General features: G+C 45.5%; 1 protein-coding gene across 3 annotated transcripts in view; it reads left to right on the top strand.

The window, feature by feature from the left end:
* The window catches only part of R3HDM2 (R3H domain containing 2), a 60,213-nt gene that overhangs the window by 8,573 nt on the left and 31,627 nt on the right, over positions 1 to 20,013 (top strand). The window contains exons 1-2 of one of the 3 annotated variants that reach the window (XM_075049733.1): positions 10,806 to 13,038; positions 13,143 to 13,201. The exons of 1 other annotated variant lie outside the window; for it this stretch is intronic. The gene's annotated coding sequence lies outside the window, so the exon portion shown is untranslated. Of the gene's footprint in view, positions 1 to 10,805; positions 13,039 to 13,142; positions 13,202 to 20,013 lie in introns of those variants that run through there. One more of the 3 variants, XM_075049735.1, reaches the window with a different exon arrangement.

Genomic DNA, 20,013 nt, shown 5'->3' with positions numbered 1-20,013 from the left:
CAGATGGATGCAACATCTCGGCACCTCCAGCTGGTGGTGGCATGGTCTCATCACTCCTGCTAAAGAACTTTGCTCTGGGGAGAAGGCATGGTGGTGGAAAGAAGTTTAAAGCTGATATTTTTTGTGGGATACCTTCCTGTTTGCAGTAGAATACAAAAAGAGTGTTGATGACCAGGTAGACTCTGTTTCCAGCAAGCAGCTGGGTTTGTCAGTGCATTCGTCTTTAATTCTAGCTGATCCTTCCCAGCACTTCAGATAAGGTGAAAAAGGGTGTTTGCAATGTCTTTTTTTTTTTTTTTTTTTTTAATGCCTGACAGCTTGTTCTGTAGTTTATCTGTGGGATGATTTGGCTGTGAATTAGAGGTAATTAGTGCCAACTATTAACTTCCTCTAGCAAGAAGTTTTGCTTTGTATCTCTGCCCATTAAGATACACCAGCTCTGAAGACCAAGTATAGTCACTTTATGGAAAACCAGCTAAGACACTTACTATAGCCCTTATAAGCAGCAGTCATCAGGCACTCAAAATACATTTGACTTGCTTAATGTGTGAAAACCACTGGCAAAAGAGACACTACTATTCACCCAGTGTTATGGAATGATGCTAGTTACAACATCCCAAACACGCTTGCTTTCCACACCCACTCTGGCACCATTTCAGAGACCTGGCCAAGTTCCTGAAGGGTCTTGTAATTTGGTTCATTAATGCCTAGATCCATCAATGATCTACTGTATATCCTTATTTTTTCTGTATATCTTTATCTACTGTATATCTTTACTTTTTCTTTCTGGATAACTCCTTTAGGATCACTCAGAAATTAGCTGCCTGGCAACATGAAAGTGCAGATATCTGAATGAACTGCATGCTTTTCAACTGGTTCCACAAATGTAGTCTAAGTAGAGCTGTGGCAACGCAGATCTCTCGCGGAGACTTTAGTGAGAGTCCAGGCTGATACTATGCGGTCTCCCCAAGTAGTAGAGGGAGGTAGCCTCCAATAAGCTCTTGTGTCTGCTGCCCAACTAGCTTTATTAAATCCAAGTTCAACACAAAAGCAGAACAATGTGTGTGTCTATTCCCAGTGCAAGCTTCCCAACAGCTTGGTTTCATGTGACAGGTTGAATTGGTGACTAAATGTAATGTCTTCCTTCTGAATCATGTCACAAGAATTTTACAGCTTGGACCTTCCTACTTTCCTTTCCTTGTCTGTGAGAAGTAGGTGTGGAGCCATGCTGCTATCAGACCTCTGGGCGATCTTGGTGGCTTGCTAAAGACATGAGATCGGCTGTCAGCATGTGTTTTGATTTTAACACTTTAGCTTTTTGCCCTTTTTTGTCATCTTGTTGATTGGATTATTATTGTTTCTTTATAAAAGGGAGGAATATTGCTAGTGTTCAGAAAGGGAATGGGAGACTTTGTTCAGTGTATGGCCATGACATTCTGGCAGTCTGAACAATGGGTGCAACAAAACATTTCTCCTCTAGGAGAAACTGCTTTGGGGATGGGGGAGGAAAGCTTTGAGATCATGCAAGGAAAGGGGGTGTGTAAGCAGAGGATGCCCAGTTGTGAGTCAGACTGTGTGTATGTCTGATAATGGAACCCAAAATTTACTGTTAATGGGTAACATCTTAAAGTATCCCAAACCCACTTTCAGTTGATGCTGAATTTGAGTTTGGCCCCTTGGCTTCCAAAGCAACTGCTCACAGCAAGCACTTGCACAGACTCTATCGCTGCTATAGATGCTACAGGATTATACCCATCACTTCCTAAATCTCCTCACATACATCCATTTGGAGAAATACAATGTCAGGAAGTACAGGCAGAACTTGGAACAGTGGTGGACAAAATGTTCCCGATGTGGCAATGCTGTGGTGAGGGCAGAACCCTGCTGGAGGAGGGAAATCCTTTCTAGATCACCCACTTGGCTTTAAAAACTCTCTCCCCCAACTCTCATAGCTGCTGCTTTAGATGTCTTTAACAATACAGCCATCCCTAGAACCAGAATGGTGGCATCAGGTGGCTTCAGGTGGGGGAAAACAGAAATGAGGACAAAAAGACTGTTAGCATTTGCTGAGCAGCTGTGTGGCAGTGAGTTAAGCTGAGTCTGCTAGGTTTTGTAGCTCAAAAGAGACCGGAAGCTTGAGGTGCAGAACCAAGTTCTGGCAACTTGGGCACTAGATGGCCTCAGGATAGAAAGGTGCCTCCCACACAAGAATCAATGGGGCGGCAAGAGGGCTTTTACTGGAGACTTGGATCTTCTCTCTCTGTGTCAGCACTTAAGTGACTTTGTATGGAGTGTGCATGTATGGGGGGGGGAAAAGTGAGTAGAGGGTGTATATCCACTGTGTTGCACAAAGTAAAATTTATGTGTGGGCAATCCAGAGAGAAGCCTGTTGCTTCACAGCAGCTTCTCTGGCCTGTGTCTGCTGTTATGTAGCACAAGGCAAGTGCATGCTGCAGGAAGCCTATAGAAAACCGAAGAGCTTTGGTGGCCAGAGCTGCTTGGCGAAGCATTGGGACATAAAACAAGGAACATGGCAAAGTTCAGGGGGGCCTTCCCTGTCAGTGCCACAGCAGGAGCTAATAATAAAGCCATTTTGGTCCTACTCCCCTGTCCCATCCTGTCCCTGCCCATGACTGTACATTGAGGGATTTAGAAGGGGAGTTTGCAGCACTAATACATTAATCCTTTCTACCCCACTGTGAGTAGGTGCATGTAATCCCTGTTTTACAGGTGGACGATCTGAAGAACAGGGAAAAGAAATTATTTGACTGAGCATCAAAAGGCAGAGCTGAGCTAGGTTAAGAACCCAGGAGGCCTGCACTTTCCTGGCTCGCAGGATGGTGCCCTGCTGTGAACAGGTAGAAGGGTTTGTAACTCGAATGTGTTGTGCTGCTGAAGTCCTGATTCCATGGGACAGGTTTTTTCATTTGCTGAGAGGCCTTCTGTATCAGTTAGCTTTGATAGGAGCTAGTGGTTATTCTGAGAAAAAGGCTGAGGATGTCTGAATGGAGGAGTTGTTCCGGAGGCCAGCACAGAAAGTGTCTCCGAGAAATGTATTTTTTAGGTGATGTGATGGCATGACTGTGGGAGCAAACAGTACAATCCGTAAGAAAGCCTTATGTTTCTTGTGGCTATTGGGCAGGACGTGAACTGCAGTAATTGTATACCTTAAGGTTTTTACTGGAAGTATGATTAATCCATTCACACAATACAGCAATTTAATAAAAGCATGCATAGATTTCCCTCTCTCGCTCTTTTTTTTTTTTTAAGAGCTGGAGGTGACATTTGAAAGGATAGTGGGATGTAGTTGAGGACCAGAGTTAGTTTCCCCTCCCCCTTCAACTATATCACACTCTCCTCCATCTTTTTTTGAACCTTCTCTTGATTTCTGAGTCCTAGTAAACCCAGCTGGAAGACAGCACAACCTACTTCCCGGTTGGAAGCAAAGGTGAGGTGTGCTTCTGCAGAGACGTTTTTGTGTCTGAGTGTGGGCAGCAGCAAGAGGAAGGGCTGATGATTCCCAGCCTGTCTGTCAGTGCTGGGATTCCCCTGCATGTGTGTTGTCAATGGGGCGCATGCGGGTTTATGATTTTGTATAAAGCCCGGTTTCATTATGTATTGGGAGCACAAGCTGTCTTTGTGTACTGCAGGCTGAGTCACCGCTGACTCCCGGTGAATTTCGGTGATGATTATTGAGTGTGGGCAGATGCAGCCTACTCTTTATAGCAGCTCGCTTGTATTTTTTTAATGAAGTTTTAAAATTTTTATATTGCTTTGACATTCTTTTCTTTGAGAAACTAATTTCTCCTCAGCTGAGTGTAGACACAAGAGCCACTTTATTACAGAAGGTGTTTGCTGTATCTCAGAAACTGACCTCTCTTGGGAGGCTTTAGGCATACTATCTATTAGGAAATAGGATCCTGTCCTGCCTGCTTCCCCATGTCCCAAACAAAATGAACAGGTGCTTTGAGCACAATCCTTCTGTTATGATTTGACCTTGGGATGGAAAAGGGAGAGCATGGACAGAAAAGAGAATGAAGATCCAGAACATGGAGAATGTAGAGAGGTGCTTGTGTTCTGCCTCCCCAACTGGGTGCAGTTGCTCCAACCTCAAAGCTGCTTTTAAAATTAGAATAGCCCAAAAGCAGCGGGGCTGCCCTTCTCCATATCTCCCCCAGATCAGTTTCAAACCTAGGCTGGGACTGAGATTGTTTGGCTTCATTTAAACAGGGACATGGGGTTTACAGAAGCAGTCTACCTCATTGGCACTGACTGGATGTACATGAAACCCCCTGTGTTGAGTGCATTTCAGATGTGGTCTCACCAGCGCATAGCTCCCCAAAATGGGAAAGGTGGTACTGGCAAAAATCTCAACTTTCACATGTGATATATCTGGGATTTTAGCAGCCTAAGCAGTGTGGCTTTGCTGTGCTGGTACAGTGAAAGCAATTCTGCCCTCTTGCCTGATGCTGTGTTTGTATTGGTACAAATCTGCTTCATCTGATACAGCTGCTGCTTATGGGAACAAGCTACTTGGATAATGAAACCTCTGGCCTATAAGTGACTCTATGCTGAGAGTTGTACCAACATAATTGTATGAATAAATGAACTGTTCAGTGAGCAGCAGAACTGGTGAGCCCAGCTTCTTAACCATCAATGTCTTGTGGATGGATTCTGTGCTAAGGATTGATCTCATGATTCTGTCTTGCCACTAGTGGGAGCATTAATAGGTTCTCTGTTATCTGGTCACTTACCAGAAGGCTTTTTTTGAGGTTTTAACTGGTCTGTAAGAGTACCCTCACAGTGGCTGCTATGTTGAAATGTTAGTTGGACAACTAAGAGTTGCACATAAATTAGGATCAGCACAATTGTACAAGCCTTGACTTTTATTGTTGCCTTGCAGTGCTCCAGTGATTAAGACTAAGTAACACAGTTTTGTTCACCTTCGCTCAAATTTAGGGCAAAATACATTTTGGGAGATCTTTGCTGAAACCAGAGGAGCCACATGTTTATGATTTCCTGTTAAGACTGTGGTTCCTTACAAGCAGGCATCAGGTCAGTCTATTGAACTTCCTCTCAGTGGCCTTTTACTTTCTTTTGCTTTTATTCCTTCACATCTTTAGTAATTTTATTTTTTTTTCTGGGGGGAGGACCCAGAATATTTAGGCAAAGCTTCTTCTGTGTACTGATTTATTAGGTTTTGAATAAACTGTACATGATAGTATTTTATTTTTCCTTATCAAAGATTTACTTTGTATTTTTTTCTTAGCAGCAGTTTCCTGTCTTACGAGTACTTGGGAAACTGGTGTCGTTGTTCTTCACGAGGAAGCAGGGAGAGATTGGTGTCTTTCTGGTGTTATTTTTTGAAACTGTGAGGACAGAAAAAAGCAGCCATCTGTCAAAGTATTTTTCACAGGTTCTGCAAAACCTGGAAAAACCATCTTTTTCTTTAGAGCAGCCCAATGGCAAACTGGTATAAAGGGGCTGTATCTGTGACCAAGGCGTCTTCATAGTTAATAGTAAATGTGAAATGTGTTAGGCTCTGCAGCTGAAAGGAGGAACTCTTGGGTCTGATAGTAACCTTTCTAACCTTACTTACATCACTTCTACTGTGTCCTAATTCCCACCACGAAAATACAGGTGATACCTATATTGCAGACTTGTCCAGACAGTCGAATATTTTAGGTTAGCACAAAGTTTGTTTGTTTGGTTAACATGCAGTTATTAATGCAGGAAGGGCAATGGAATCCAGAGAGAACAACGTTCTGAGCTCTTTGTGCTTGTTGCCTAACAGGGTGGTGGTGGTGATGTTTGTATAGTATATTTATTGTTTTTGTATATTACATACATTTTGTGCAATATAAATGTTGGGACACTTGACCAGCAACTGATGTTATTATGAATGATGAGTGGAAGTGTCTGAATTTAAGGTAGCTGGATTTAGAAGAGAACAGCTGAATAGAGAAAAGGCTCTAACTTTCCCAGTAGAAACGTTGGAGGCTTGTTTCGCCTTCACCCCCCAACAGAAAACCGATTGTACCAAATAAGTTCTCAAAGCTCAACCTGCATTATATGAGCTTTATGTGTGCTCCCCACCAGAGCAGGACACACAGGTAATGGACTATACCTGACCCTGGACACCAGGCAGCTGGTGCCCATACTGCTGCAGAGTCACTGCTGCACTTGCAGGGAGGGTGGGCAGATACACGCTCGCTCTATGTACTTCCACCCATGTACTTCCTGCAAGCTCTTCAGCATGGAGGCTGTTTCTCTTTTTTTGGGTATATGCCTTGCTGCAGGGCTCTGATCCAGAAGGGGTAGCCCTGGTTGCTGTTGCTATGTTAATAATAATAATTGTTTTGGATTCCCAGTTTAGAGGGTAAGCAAATAAACATCTGCTGGGATCAATACATAGAACTAGGTTGCTGCAGCATCCACAAGCTGCCCAGTTTGTTGACACACATGCTTTAGTTCATGCCACCTCTCTGCTTTTCTCTTCTTCCCCTCCATTCCTCTGGCATCGGCGCATGTTCTATTTTTAAACCGTGCTGCGCTCTGTATTGCGGCATTTCTCTTCTTGAATTATTTATCAGTGTTTGGAGCTGAATGGAGTGTGGTACGTTTTTTCCACTGCTCATTACTGCCCACGTGTCTGTCTTGAGCCATTGACAGATTTGGTTCATGTCAAATCACGCCAGCCTCGGCTTGGAGAGGGGCTGGAGGGGATGATGGGGTTTAGTCGCAGCCTGTGCCAGTGCAGGATCATTCAGATCTGTGTGTGTTTAATACTCTCCTTGCTGGGGTAGACAGGGAGGGGATGGTTGCCATGATAACACATCCTCAGCTGAGCCAGATTTGAATGGAAGGTCCCTTTTTATAAAATAAAAATTCTATTTTACTGCCTGGAGACTGGCTTCAGCCTAGGAAGAAGACACCTCCATGCACGTGTGTGTGCATGCACGTGCAGAGAAGAAGACAGCATCAGATTCTGTGCGCAAGGCTGAGGTTGACTCAAAGCTCCTTGGGGGTGGGGGGTGGTGTTTAATTTTTACTTAGTAGAAAACGGTCATTTCTTTTAAATTTAAAACGCTTCTCTCTTCTTCCCTGCCATGTCCAGTGCAGGCACCCTTATCCATCAGAGATGGCAGCACAGCCTTTAAAAGGAGCGGGTGAGCAAGTTGTTTCATCTCTGAAAGTTTTTTCCAGCTATACGCTAAACTTAATTCGCCCCTTCGCCTTTCTTTGAGTGTCTCTCAGCATTTATATTTTCTCCTGCTATCCCTTTTTTTCCCCTCTTCTGGCTCTCCTGTATTCTTTTGCTTTTGTTTTGTCCCTCTGAGCTGATGGAATGAGCTATTCTGCATCCCTGCTGCTTCTGGACTTTCTTCCTAATGGAGCTGGGGAGACTGCTGTCCTTTCGGTCAAATAGGAGGAGGAAAGGGTCTGGCTGGAGGAAAGAGCGGCCCTGTTGCTTCCTTGCTAGAGGAGGTGTCGGGGAGAGCAGAGGCAGCAACTCTGCCTACCTCCCCTTGCAGAGTCACTTCAGAAATGTCTGCAACTGGAAAAGTCATTCAGTGCCATGTTCAACTCCCACATTGGGAATGTCTTGCTGGCATGGAGCAAGCGTGTACTTACTGTGTGCTGACTCATTAGTGACATGAAGTTTACTATGTCTTTATGTTCTTGGCATAAAGGGGGGGGGGGGGCTAAAGGGGGAGGGGGCTAAAGGGGGATAGAATTTAGAGGGTGAGGCAGTCCCAGTAGCAGTTGAGCAAGGGACTGGACAGTGCACGTTTATAAATGCTGAAGTGCAGTAGATGCAGCTTGCAATGAGCACTATGGCTTTGAGCAGGCGACTAGTGCAATCTTCTGCAGCACACTGTGAAAACGCAGTTGTGATTACTGCTAAGCTAAATGCTTTAGTCCAATGAAACCCAAATCTCGGGCAGTGTGCTTTTTTCTGCTAGGCTCCGAAGTGAAGTACTAATTCTGCCTTATAGTCTAATTTCCAAATTCTTCTCTCTTAGGCCAAGTAAACTTCTTCAAGCGTTCTTGTATTGTTTCTCTTGGTTTCAGGAGTCCCACCTCTGTCATCACCTTGGTTTTATAGGTCCTGGGTGTGTAAGAGTAGCAGGTGCCTTTATTTTATGTGTGTTCCTGCAGCACTTGGATTGACACTGATTCCCAGCAGCAGGATGAACTGAGGACAGTGTAGGCCAGGGCTTGACTCTTGGATCTTGCTTCTTTGGATGTAACCCAAATTTGTCTCTTTTCTGGTAGTAGAAGCCATTCAGACAGAGTTCTTGATGGCCTGAGTTTCTCTGTCCTCCTCAGAATGTTGTCCTCCTCGCAACTCTCTGACTTGTGACTTTTGGTAGTGGAGTCTCCACTGTCCAGGTACTTTTTTTTCTTTTTTTCTTTTTTTTTTTTTTTCTTCAATCTACCCCTTGTTCCTTTATTGTGGCCTCTTCTGAGGAGACCTTGGGCCTGATAAAAACATGCTGGTTGTAGGACTTATGTGGAGAGAAGTGGTCATAGTCTCGATGAGGAATCCTGGCTGTTCTCCCTTTCTTCCACTTGTGTGCCCCATGGAAAAGGATGAGTAAGACCACAACAGCATTTCTGCAGCTCCAACTGTGGCATTTCTGATGGTCTCCTGCTTTCAGCTTTTCCATGGGTGCCTGCTCTGGTTCTGGATGTTCATGGAGCTGTTCTCACAGGACATGTTAGAGTAGGTAGCTCCCAGCAGCAATGTGCTGCAGTTCGCAACCTTCCCACATCCTGAGTCCAAACACGAAGAAGTCTTTCTGCTGCATACACACTCCTGCAAAACAAAATAAAACAAGCCTGTGGCCTGGAGGACTTATGAAAGACGTTTGACTTGCCATGTGTGGTGGTTATTATGGTGTCTGCCTAAAAGTGTTTCCTGTCCAAGCTGATCCCTTAGCTCAAATGCTTGGTGTATACCTGGCAGCACTCTGAAGTTGAGTCACATAGGCAGCCAGCTTTCCAAATCTCTCCTGCAGTCTGCATGCTCATAATGTCCTTGGAAGTGTATGGTGTCTGGAGTGTGTGTTTCTACCTATATACACTTTAGTAATTAATGATTGCTTGCAGCCTGCTGCTGGATGCAATGAGCAAGGTCAGTTCCAGCCCAAAGAACAGTCTGTGATACAGTTCTCTAACTGCTTGAGGGTTCCTTTCTCTCTCTCATCCCCATGGTGCTGTGGTGGCTGAGGCTGGCAGAAGTGAGAGCGCTGGTGTTTGATATGCCTGCAACGAGGAGTCTGTTCCAGGCTCTTTTGTTTGGGTTTTTTCCCTTTTCTAAGGGGAGAGGGAGTTTTCTGGTCTGGGTGGGTAAATGAATGAATTTAAGTCCATTGGTAATGCTCTTCTCCCTTTCCAGCTGCTGTAGGTGTCTGATGTAGGCGACCTGGTATGTCTGTCACATGGGGGAGCCCAATCCTGGGCTGATGGTGGGGGTTTGCACCAGTGCCATCCCACCAGCTTGGTGTCACGAGTCCTGACTTTTTTTCCCTTTCTGATGGGATTATATCCACTACCTAATTGACATGTCTTCTCTCAACAGAAGCTGGGCTGGGCAAATTAGAGCCCAGGCTCATTTGACACATGTCTGCCAGGGAGGGAGGGAACATGTCGTCTTGCTTTTTTCTTTGTTTGCTCTGCGATATTACTATGTTAGGCATAGGCAGCTTCCCTGCAAGCTGGGAGCACAGACGATACCTAGAGCTGCTGCATCTTTTCTGTGCCCTGCTTTCACTGACCTAGTTTCATTGTGTGCATGTGCACACACACACATGTGGGATAAATAAGCAAATGGCTCTCAGGTGTGAAAGGCAGGAGCCCTCTCTGTAGGGCTTTGTCCAGGCTGCTGGTGGGGCTGACTTGCTCTTCCTTCTCCTCCTCCTCCTCCCACGCAGGATTTACTGTCTCCCCATCTAAGGAGCAAGATGCAGCTTAGGAAATCCTCTCACACACACGTGCTTCATGAAGATGAAGTGCTGCCGACTCATAGTGACAATGGGCAGTGATTTTGGAAAGAGCTGGACAAGCCCACAGGAGGCTGTGTCTGTGCTGTCTAGGGCAGGTGCTTGTGTCCTAGGGCTGGAAGGCTTTCTCAGAAATTTGTCCTTGCTGAGCCGGCTGCCAGGCATCTAAGTGCTGGAGATCAGGTTTGCAGGCTTAGGCTTCTTTTCTTTCTGCCTTAGTATCAATCTTAAAATGTGACAATGGAGTTTCAACAGAGGGTCCTAAGCTTATTGTATGTTTTTGCTTGCATAACATGCTCTGCTAGCTGGGCATCTTTGAAAACAGAAAGACCTGGTAGAAGGGAAGAACAGCACCCAAAGTTCCCTCCTTTTATAGGACTAATCTTGCCACTGCAGGGGTCCAGAGTAGAGGGTGCCAGCAACTGCCCTTAATGATCCTGAGTTGAAATGCAGCAGACCACAGACGCTCCTTAGCAAAATAAAGCTCCTAGTTTCACTAGGTTTTGCAGAGATTTTAAGGCTCTGTCTGCATGGAGCAAAGATCCTTGGCCTGGGGAGGGCATGCTGAAGCACTGCTCCTGAATCTGAACTCCTCTGTCCCTTTCTGTTGCTTCCTCATTTGCAAAGTAGCTGCCAGAGCTTCTTCAGGGCTCAGAACTCCAGGTTTGGAACTCCAGGTGCCTGCCTGGGTGCTAGGTGACAGGAATAAACAACCCCAAAATAGATGAGTTAAAAACTGATGCTGAGTTGTAGCCTAATCTCTGAATCTTGCAGCTTGGCTGGGTTCAGCTGCCACAGGGAGTCACTCTGAGCACATGCTTTCTGCCAGGGGGACGTGAATGTCCAGACTGACTTCCAGCTAAGCAATCCATGGAGCCGTTGCAAACGCAGTCACTTGCTACCTCTCAGGGCTTGCTGTGCAGCAGACTTGAGAAACTGCCATAGCAGAGCCTGTGAGCTCAGCTGAAGGCCCTCATCCTACAAGCTTGCACTGCGCAGACAGTGGTGACTTTTTTCTCTAAGAGCTTGGGAGATCATGGTTCAGTTTCCTTGTACAGGCACATTTATTTAGAAAGTCCTTTGCAGAATTGGGAGGAAAGAACTTGAAGTGGCCAGAAATAGGAGGCATAAAAGGAACTTGAATCCTTTGGATCTGTCTTCTTGCACCTTCTCTTGGGGAAATCTCATACAACATCCATGAAGCCTTTGCACTCAGCCAATGTGGGGGTTGATTAATTGTGGCCCTCCACTTGAAAACACTGGTATAGCATTGCAATTGACTTGTCTTATTACCTCCTGTCTCGCCCCTCTGTCATTCCTTTCTCTCTGGTTCTCTAGCCATGGGACCCCCTCTTCAAATGTCCGTGTTGCTGTGGGCAGAAGCAGGGAGCTGTTTACTGCAGCCAGGATCACAGCAGTTTCAGCAGGAAGAGGAGGACAGCCAGCCAGGAACATTCACCTGCTGTCTGCATGGGCATGACAGGCCTGATTCAGAAGGCTTTGAAGCGGGTTGAGACAGAAGCTCATGCATACGTTTAAACTTAAGTCCTTTGCACAGCAGGGCTGCTTTACAAACTTGAACCTCTATTTGTCATGGAGCGGAAATGTATCAGGTTTCTGTTGTCTGTCTCCTTGCTTTTTAAAAGCTTTATTGGACTGTTTCTTTGGCTGTAGCAGGGGATCATTTAGAAGAAACTGCATTAACTTAGCAAAAGTGGTAAAGGCAAGTCCTGAAGAGGCTTTACCAGCACAGCACTACGCTATTTGCAATGGATGCTGTCAGTTAAAGCAGTGCATCTCAACCTTTTTGCAACTGTCTCACTTCAGCCTCTCCATCTCCTTGAGCCCAAGGCTGATCCTGCCTTCTCATCTTCATCTCCCTTCTCTTCAAAGCTTTTGCCTTTAGACAGCTGCCCTGTGAGGCCTGCTACCACTTGCTCTGCTGCCAGCTCCAGCACTGCCAGAGCTCAGCCTGAGCAAGGAACCTCCTCGAGACCAGCTGCTGACCGAGCTGATCGTGTTTGAAATCAGCACTGGCCCCGCAAGAGCGCGCGCTCTTCAGCTCTGGCTGCCCCTTGCCTAGGATGGGCTCCTGCCCAGCAGGAACTGTTGGCGCAGAAGAAGAATGACGCCTACCTGCTGTTGACCAGTGTTTAGGGCTGTAGCTGGAAGATCTCCGTAATCCAACAAGAAGCAACTTCTGAGCCTAGCGAGGGACAGGATGTGCTTGTGCACCGTGCTCAGCAATGCTGCCTTGCATGCTTGAGAGTAAATTTTAGTATATGGACAGGAGACTTGAGCGCAGCCTGTGTGCCTGTAGACTCACCAGGTCTGGGATGGAAAATCACTTTCTGGGGAAAATTTAAGCAAGTGAGAGGTTCAAAACCTCTCTAGTGCCATTTGTGTTTCTTGTTTCCTGTCTGTCAGTATGTAGTCACTAATAAATAAGCAAGAAAAAAATAACTGAATTGAAATGAAACCATTAACAAACTGACCCCTTGGAAACATTATGGCAACAATGATAGTGAAGCAAGGCTGCCTGTAACCTACCTTGGCATGTGTAGGGCGTTCTGCAAAGTGTAGTCCGTGCACTTGAATTCTTCTGGAAGATGCTGATGTTTACTGTGGTATCTCTTCTTTGCTCCTGCACTTACATTTGTATTGCTCCAGTGCCTGACAGGGGAAGGATGCTGTGTCTTTAAAGCCTTCTCAGGGCTGTGCGGAGGCAGTTCCATTGAAGTATTTGAATGAGAGCAAGAGGGGGGTGTGCATGTGGCTATTGGCAGAGCTCTCTATGACATCCCTCTGAACAGCTGGGCTCTGCTTTGCTTCAGAGCTGCTTGTCAGAGCAATTAGCTTGCTGTAGCAGCAGCAAAGATCGCTAGCATTTTATTCAGGGTTGAGAGCTGGCGGGGGCTTCTAAGAAGCAGTATTATCTTGGCAAAATTCCTCTTGAACTGGTTGTGGCAATGAAGTCTCCATTGAAATCAGGAAACAGATGACCTGCTGAGAGTGCAAAACCACCACGGTGAGTTTATTTTTAGAATTAGTCTTCAATTATTTTGGGCTTGAGAAAGATTGACCAGAGACTTTTCTTTTCCTCTCCCCGTACCCCCACCATGCGAAATACAGTATAGGTATAAGTGCAAGCAAGTGTTTCAGGGATGGGGACCTGACATCATTCATCTCTGGTAAGTAAGTGACAGGATTTCTGCTGCTTGATGGGGTTAATTTAAAATGGTGCTGTACTAAAATGAATATGTGGCTCTGTGATCTCATTCAAGACTTGAGAGTGTGAGATGAGCTTTCTCCTTTCTCTTTTTGTGATGCTGGGGATGCACCTACAGGAGACAGGGGAATCCCCAATAAGCATACTGTACTCTTCCATGTCATTAAGGAGTTCCCTGTGACAGTCTCATGGGTTGTCCTTGTGTCTTAGCTTGGTGTTCATGCAGCTTGCTCCTGGGTAGTTTCTATTCATTTTGCAAAGGCAAAATACCCACTGCTCTTCTGCTGGATTATACGTTAAAGGATTTACTTGTCTGAAGCTGGCTAGTTGATGAAAAATGTTGACTAGTTAATTGGCTATGTGCCATATGACATTTTCAGGTTAGCTTATGCAATTCAGTGTTCTGTAGGACTATATTGGTGTTCACATATATATTTACCCCATTTTTAAATTATTTTAAACCTATCACTGAATTGGGTTTAGGTTTAGTGGAATCAGGACTTTGGATTGCCTTTACCTCCTTCTCATACATGTTCATCATCCAGTCTTGCCTAAAAAACAAGTTACTGGAAATGATGCTCCCCTCATTTGAGATTTAGTGCTAGGAGCTGGTTTTCTTGGGCTTGAGGTATTAGCCAGTTACTGTACTGCAGGATCTTCATTCAGGTGCATTGGACCTGTTTCCTTTCCCTTCATGTCTTTAAAATGCTTATTTAAACTGGAAGCATCACCTGTGGCTTGAGGATCTGCAAACAGCAACAACAGCTGCTGCAATGAATGGTGAGCACTTCAGCAGGTGAAGACTGAGTTCATCTTGCTGAAGGCTGTGGGAAAGTAGGAAGAGGAATATCTTACCCACACTTCAGACTCCCCCTTCACTGTCAAGTCCAACTTTTGCAGCTGGCAGCCAAAAGATAAAGTTGATTTTTTTTTTTCTTTTAATCATCACTCTCCTCTTTGTTCAATGATCAAATCAATTTCTGGATCCCACCTGGAAAACAGCCACAGTGTCTTGTATTTGCTGTGTACCCCTTGGCTACTTAGTGTGTCAGGTGGCTCACTATCCTCTGCCAGCATGGTGAGAAGCAGGAACATCAGCCTTGAAAACAGAAAGGGGGATATAGATAGCAGCCCTGCTTTTTGCCTTCCTCCCAAGGAGGTTTGCCAGGAACTGGAATGCTTTGGGTCTGATTAGTAAAGTTTGAGGATCTGCTTTGCCAGCCCAGGTCAGCTCAGGAATGGTAAGCTAGACCGGGGAACACCTTGCGCTTTCAGGCAGCTTTTTAATCTTTGTGCTTATGCTTTTAACTGGTGCAGGCATGGCACAAAAGAAGTGTACCAGCAAGAGGATAAGAGCTATTTCTAATGTGCATTTTTCCTGAGCCTGGTTGCCACCTCTGTATCTGCAGGTGTCTCTCACCTGATGTGGTATTTCATTATGGATGGGTTCAGGTGGAAGGAATTCTGTTTGGGGTTCTTTGAAAGAATTAGGACATGTGTCAGTGGGAACTGTGCCAGGGTTTTCTTCTGAGCCATGGAAGGGTTAACAGAAGTTCCTGTTCAATGTTGTCCTATTGCATCTTGACACTGTAGAAAGTAGGTGGATAATTCCTTGCTAGCTTTTCAGGAAACCCCTGTGGTGGACAGCCCTCATTAATTGTTGCTGGGAAACTGCTTTGACGTCATGGGAGCAGTTCCCTGGTCTTCAGATGAATACAGGAATAGCTCATGATGGGGAAGGGAAAACCGGTGTGAAATGGAGAAGGGAACTCTGACGGGGAGATTCTCATCTGAGATTTATCTTTTCTTTCTCCCAGCATTCTGCCTAGGGACCCTCAGAGGAACTGTCCACAAAAATTTGCAGCATTATATTTGGACCAAATGTAAGCCCTTCCTTCTCAAGAACTGTTGATATTGATGGCTTCTGTGATTCTTTCACTTTTTTAACTATTGGCTGGTTGTTTGTGGTTTTTTTCCCCCAGATTTTGTAAACAAGGGGTGAGAGGGTTCTTGCTTGGCTTCACTGCAGCTCCCAAAATAAAAAGAGAACAGCATCACTGTTTTGGTTAGTTTGTTTTTAACATCAAACAAATAATATCCCCTTAGACTAACAGAAGGAAGAGCAGACGGACTGAAGATGGCTGCTATTGCTGTGAACTTCAGGCTAAGAGAACTTTTAAGGCTGAGACTGTTTAAACCCACTGTCTTTAGTATCAATCGAATTTTCTTTCTTTGCAAATCCTCTTGTGGTGTTTGTGCAATAGGTTCCTTTCTCCCAGTGTTGTCCTATGTGTCCAACCTGTCAGCTTCTGGGAGGTACGCAGAGCTGTGGGTGTCTAATAACTGTAGAAGGAATTCTCTGCGTCTCCTTTTCCATGCTTGCAAAATAGGTGTAAGCAAAGTTTACCCATCCAGTTCAAAGTGCTTAAGAGATTTTTGTACCCAGAAGTGCTGTAGAGCAGCAACGAATGTACTGGGTTGCTGATTGAGTCTGGTGTTTCCAGCTAGGGCACTAGAGGGCTTGAAATGCAAGTAAACTGTCTAGCAAAGAGCTGATATCAAGGTGCCTCAGTGGTGAGAGGAATGAGGCACTGCTGTCGATGTTGAGCAGGCACTGCAAACAGAGCTCCATTCTCCTTTTCTTGTCAGGTCACTTGAACATAAAAGCTATTCCAGTGCATGGTGCCGTAACAGTCAATAATGGGTGCATTATTTTAAACTGATTTTTTTAACGATTTGTCATGGTTGCTCACTTGTATCTTCATGTGATAACTCCCTCCACACATCATTTTCTCCTCTCGATGCATACAAAAAGGAAACATGCATCAAAAGTCAAGGAATAAGCCTAGTCGGGGTGGGGAGGAGGCTTTCAGTGGGATCGAGGGATCTTTACAGCCTCTGGCTTTGGTGCTGAACTGAATTATCTTCCCCAGGAGATCTCCAGCATGCCTGAATCCAATGATTGCCTTCTTTCTGTGCCGTCAGCTTTTCACAGCAGAAATGAGATGGGAGTTCTGGTCTTGCATAGCATATAGGCTGCTTTTGGAGTAAAAAGAACGGACCTGAATATGCAGGCAATCAAGCTGGATTCTCTGAGCACATCGGTCAGCTCTACATTGAAGTTTCCTGTCAGGCACATGGCAACTCTTCCTGCTGCTACTATACCCAATCAGCAATTTTCATGTACAGGGAAAAAACCCAACGCACTCTTCCTCTGCCATTTTGCTTTTTTCCTTTGGTTGTGAGCCCCGAGTCCCTCAGCTGACTCAGTGATGGCAGCTGACTGGATTGTGCGGTGGACATTGCCATCTTTGTATTCCTGGCAAATGAACAGAATCTGTGTTAATTCACTGACATAATTTCTCCCCTCCTTGTTGGTTCATGTGGCAAGGATTTTCCCAAGCATTACACCTTGGGGATGGCAGGACATGCTGGGTATGCTGGGATACCCTCTTAACTGTAGTAGGGAATCCTTCCTTGGTTTGATACTTGCTCCCGTTCTGAAGGATCAGGGCTCTGTTATGAGTGGAAGTTATCTCCTTTGCTACTGAAATTCAGCCACCTCTGACATGAAAGCTAGCAATTTAAGCTGCACAAAAAGAACAGCGTGGCCTTTGGGGCAAGAAGCAAAGACCTGTGTTGAGTGGGAACATCTGGAGGGGGGAAAGAAATTAATTGTTCTGCTTTGAATGTTTCTATACTGAGACAAGTGCAAAGGGTTCTACTGTGAGCTTTTCCTTCCACAAGAAGCTGGATCTCAACATAACAGACACCAGATTAAAAACTGCAGAATCCCCTGCAGAGCGTGTGGAGGCATTGGGTAGGTGGCTGGACACGTTCATGTTTCGGACTTGATTCAACCGCATCTTCTGTTTTCTTCCATCGCAGGGAAGAACAAATATCTCCTCCAGTCCTAAAAGGACTTAGGCCTTCCATGTGCTGCCCAGGGCACTGCATTGCTTACCTTACAACATCTGATAAGTTTCTGTCTTAGGCCCAGATGTTGTTCTTCCCATCCTGTATGAGGGCCTTGTTTTCATGTTGATGATGAAAAGAAAAGCAACCATGACTTAAGTTAAAGTGGCATTTTCCTGATTGTTTGGTGCAATGGAACTTGTGTGGTGGAACCCTTCTCCTGCCTGGAGCTCATCTGTGTGGCAGGCAATTACCTCTGCTGTGTACTGCCTTCGCAATAGCTGCTCTGCCTCATGTGTTTTCATTTAAGCGGTGCTTTTTGTTTTATCTTCTGCTGAAATACTCATTTTCAGTGAAAACTACTCCATTGTGTCTAGGCAAGATGTGTTGTTTTAATAGCAGCTCTCAGGCTGCAATAATGTAGATGTTTACCCATCCCCAGAGTGCTGTGGTCCCAAAGGCTTTGGCAAGGGAGGCCCTGCTGCATTCTTACTGGTTCCATGCCTTCCTAGGGACTGTGGTGCTGCCTGTTATTTTGATGAACTAAGATCCCTAGATAGAGTAGGTAATTCACAAAAGTGAGGGAAGTGAACCTGCCCTGGGGAGGTGGCAGCCTGCTCATGAGAATGCCATTTGTCAAACGTGCAATGAGTCTTCAGCGTTGATGCATCCTTCCTGAGGCAGTGCTGGAAAGCCCCTGGTACTACAGTGTGTGTCCTGTTTACTGCCTTCCAAGGAGCCAGCCTTGGCTGTGACAGCAGCATTCTGGATAGAAACCCTGAGTTGCATCCAGGTGGAAATGGCAGGCTATTAAAGTTTGGCTTTTCAAAGCCCACCTGCAAAGCATGCTGTATCTTTTTGATTCTCTCTTTCCTGATATGCCAACGCACCTTTATTGTTCTGGCACATTTGATTCCTGTGTATCACATGAAGATGATTTTGGCAGTCCTGGCACCAGTTGTGTCACACTCTTGGAGTACAGTAATAGCAAGTTGACACCTATCCCGATTTTAGTGCTTGCACTGATTGAGGGAGGTAACAAAATAACTGATCCCCGCCCCCCCCCCCGCCCCGAAGTTATCTTGTGTTTTGAGATGTTCTACATAATTAAATCCATGCACATACTGCATAACTGAGAACTACTGCCATGGTGATAATTCAGATGTTTCCCATAATGCACCTACTGGCTGTTGTGCCATTCAACAGGGCTGACTGCACCTGTACTAGTGAACAGCCTTTTTAAAGGTATTTGAAATGGAGAGGAGCTCTAGGATTACATCTCTTCTCCAGGCTCCAATTCCTACATTCAGCCAGAGACTCAGAGGCGAACAAACCATGGCCACCACAGCTAGGCTGTTGCAGACACTGGCCTCTTCCTAGGGGTTACGGTTGCTGGAACAGGCCCAGTAGCCCCTGAGCTTAAGCCTCTCAAAACGAAGTGGGCAGTGGCTCTGCTGAGGTGCAGAGATGGGTCTCCCTGAAGGGGATTGTCTTGTAGCAGCCCTGCCTTAGAGCACAGACGTTATGTGAACAGCCAGGAGAGCCATTAGCACCTTAAGCTGCTGCAGCCATTTGCTCAGCAAATGTGAAATACAGCTTGATATGGGGGCTTTCCTCAGCTGTGGATGAAGGCAATTTAACTAGTGTTGTCTTACCCTCCTTGGAATTACTTGGGAGGGACATGTTGGAGACCTCCTGATATTCTGCAGAATTAACTTAGAGGGCTTCTATCTCACTGGCATTTCCCGTCTCCTTGTTCATATAAGGTTATTTCCCCCCTTTCCACCTGAAGTCAAACCCTTCCATCTGCATCATAATTTCACCTCTTTGATGTAATGTGGGGGTGGAGATTAAGATTTAAAGCAATGACTAAGCACTGGGGGCCTATACACTGTGCAATCAAATCTGGCCTCCTGTTGCTTGGGGATTTTTTTTGCTAGGTTTTGTAGGAACTGTATGGTAGTGAGAAATTAAATCCCTCACTTCAATTGATGATAAAAAAAGCAATGGAGAGAATTTGGGAGAGGTTGCTTCATTGGGTGAGACAGTTGCAGCTTATGAGCATTCCTGAGTAAGGTTTCAGGGCTTTCTCACTGAACCAGGTGCTTGTTCTAGCTAGAGCTGTTACCTCTGACAGGGAGCTGTTTTCTCCAACAGGAGGGAAAGGGGGTGTGCTCAAAAGGCTCTTTACCTGTTTGTTTTCAAGCTGAGGCTGCAGACTTTTTATGGGATGCTGGGGATGCCCCAGTCAGCAGTGTTGGTGCAGGCAGCTTACATTTTGCAGAGCGGACTGGGAGCCCAAATGGAGCCTAGGAGGGAGATGTTTCAGGAGCTATGTGGCCTTTGTTGGTCCTACCAGCAAAGCCTTTCATTACAGCCTCTTGTTGCATCTGGTAGGTGTACTTTAATACAGCAAAAATTTTACCATCTGCTGCGCCCTGGCAGAACAGGAGAAGACAAAAGCCTCTGAAGATCCTTCGGTGCAGAGAGGGAGCACTGTGCTGCCTGACTTAGTAGAAACGAGGAGGCTTTAATGCCTTGAATTTGCAGCACCCTCTCCACCCTGCCGCCTCCACTTTTTCCTGTGAAAACCTTTTTCTACAGCAGACGCTGTGCTTGGGAAGGGGAGTGAGGAGGGGGAATCTAAATCACCCCTCAAACTTGTCTCGTTGCTCCTAGTGATAGAGCCTGTTGCCATGGAGCTGTGATTCCAATTGGTTGACCTGGAAGCCAATGAGCAAATTGTTCATGAGAGCATCATCATTTAACCTTGCAGGAGGTACTTACTCAGTGATATATGATGCTAATACTAAAGCCTTACACAGAGAGGTGCAGTGAAACGCTCAGATGCTGGAAAAA

Source organism: Buteo buteo, chromosome 17 (genome assembly GCF_964188355.1).
Source record: "Buteo buteo chromosome 17, bButBut1.hap1.1, whole genome shotgun sequence".
Classification (NCBI taxonomy): domain Eukaryota; kingdom Metazoa; phylum Chordata; class Aves; order Accipitriformes; family Accipitridae; genus Buteo; species Buteo buteo.
The sequence above is the reverse complement of the archived record's forward strand: the minus strand, read 5'-3'. Positions and strand labels throughout refer to the sequence as shown.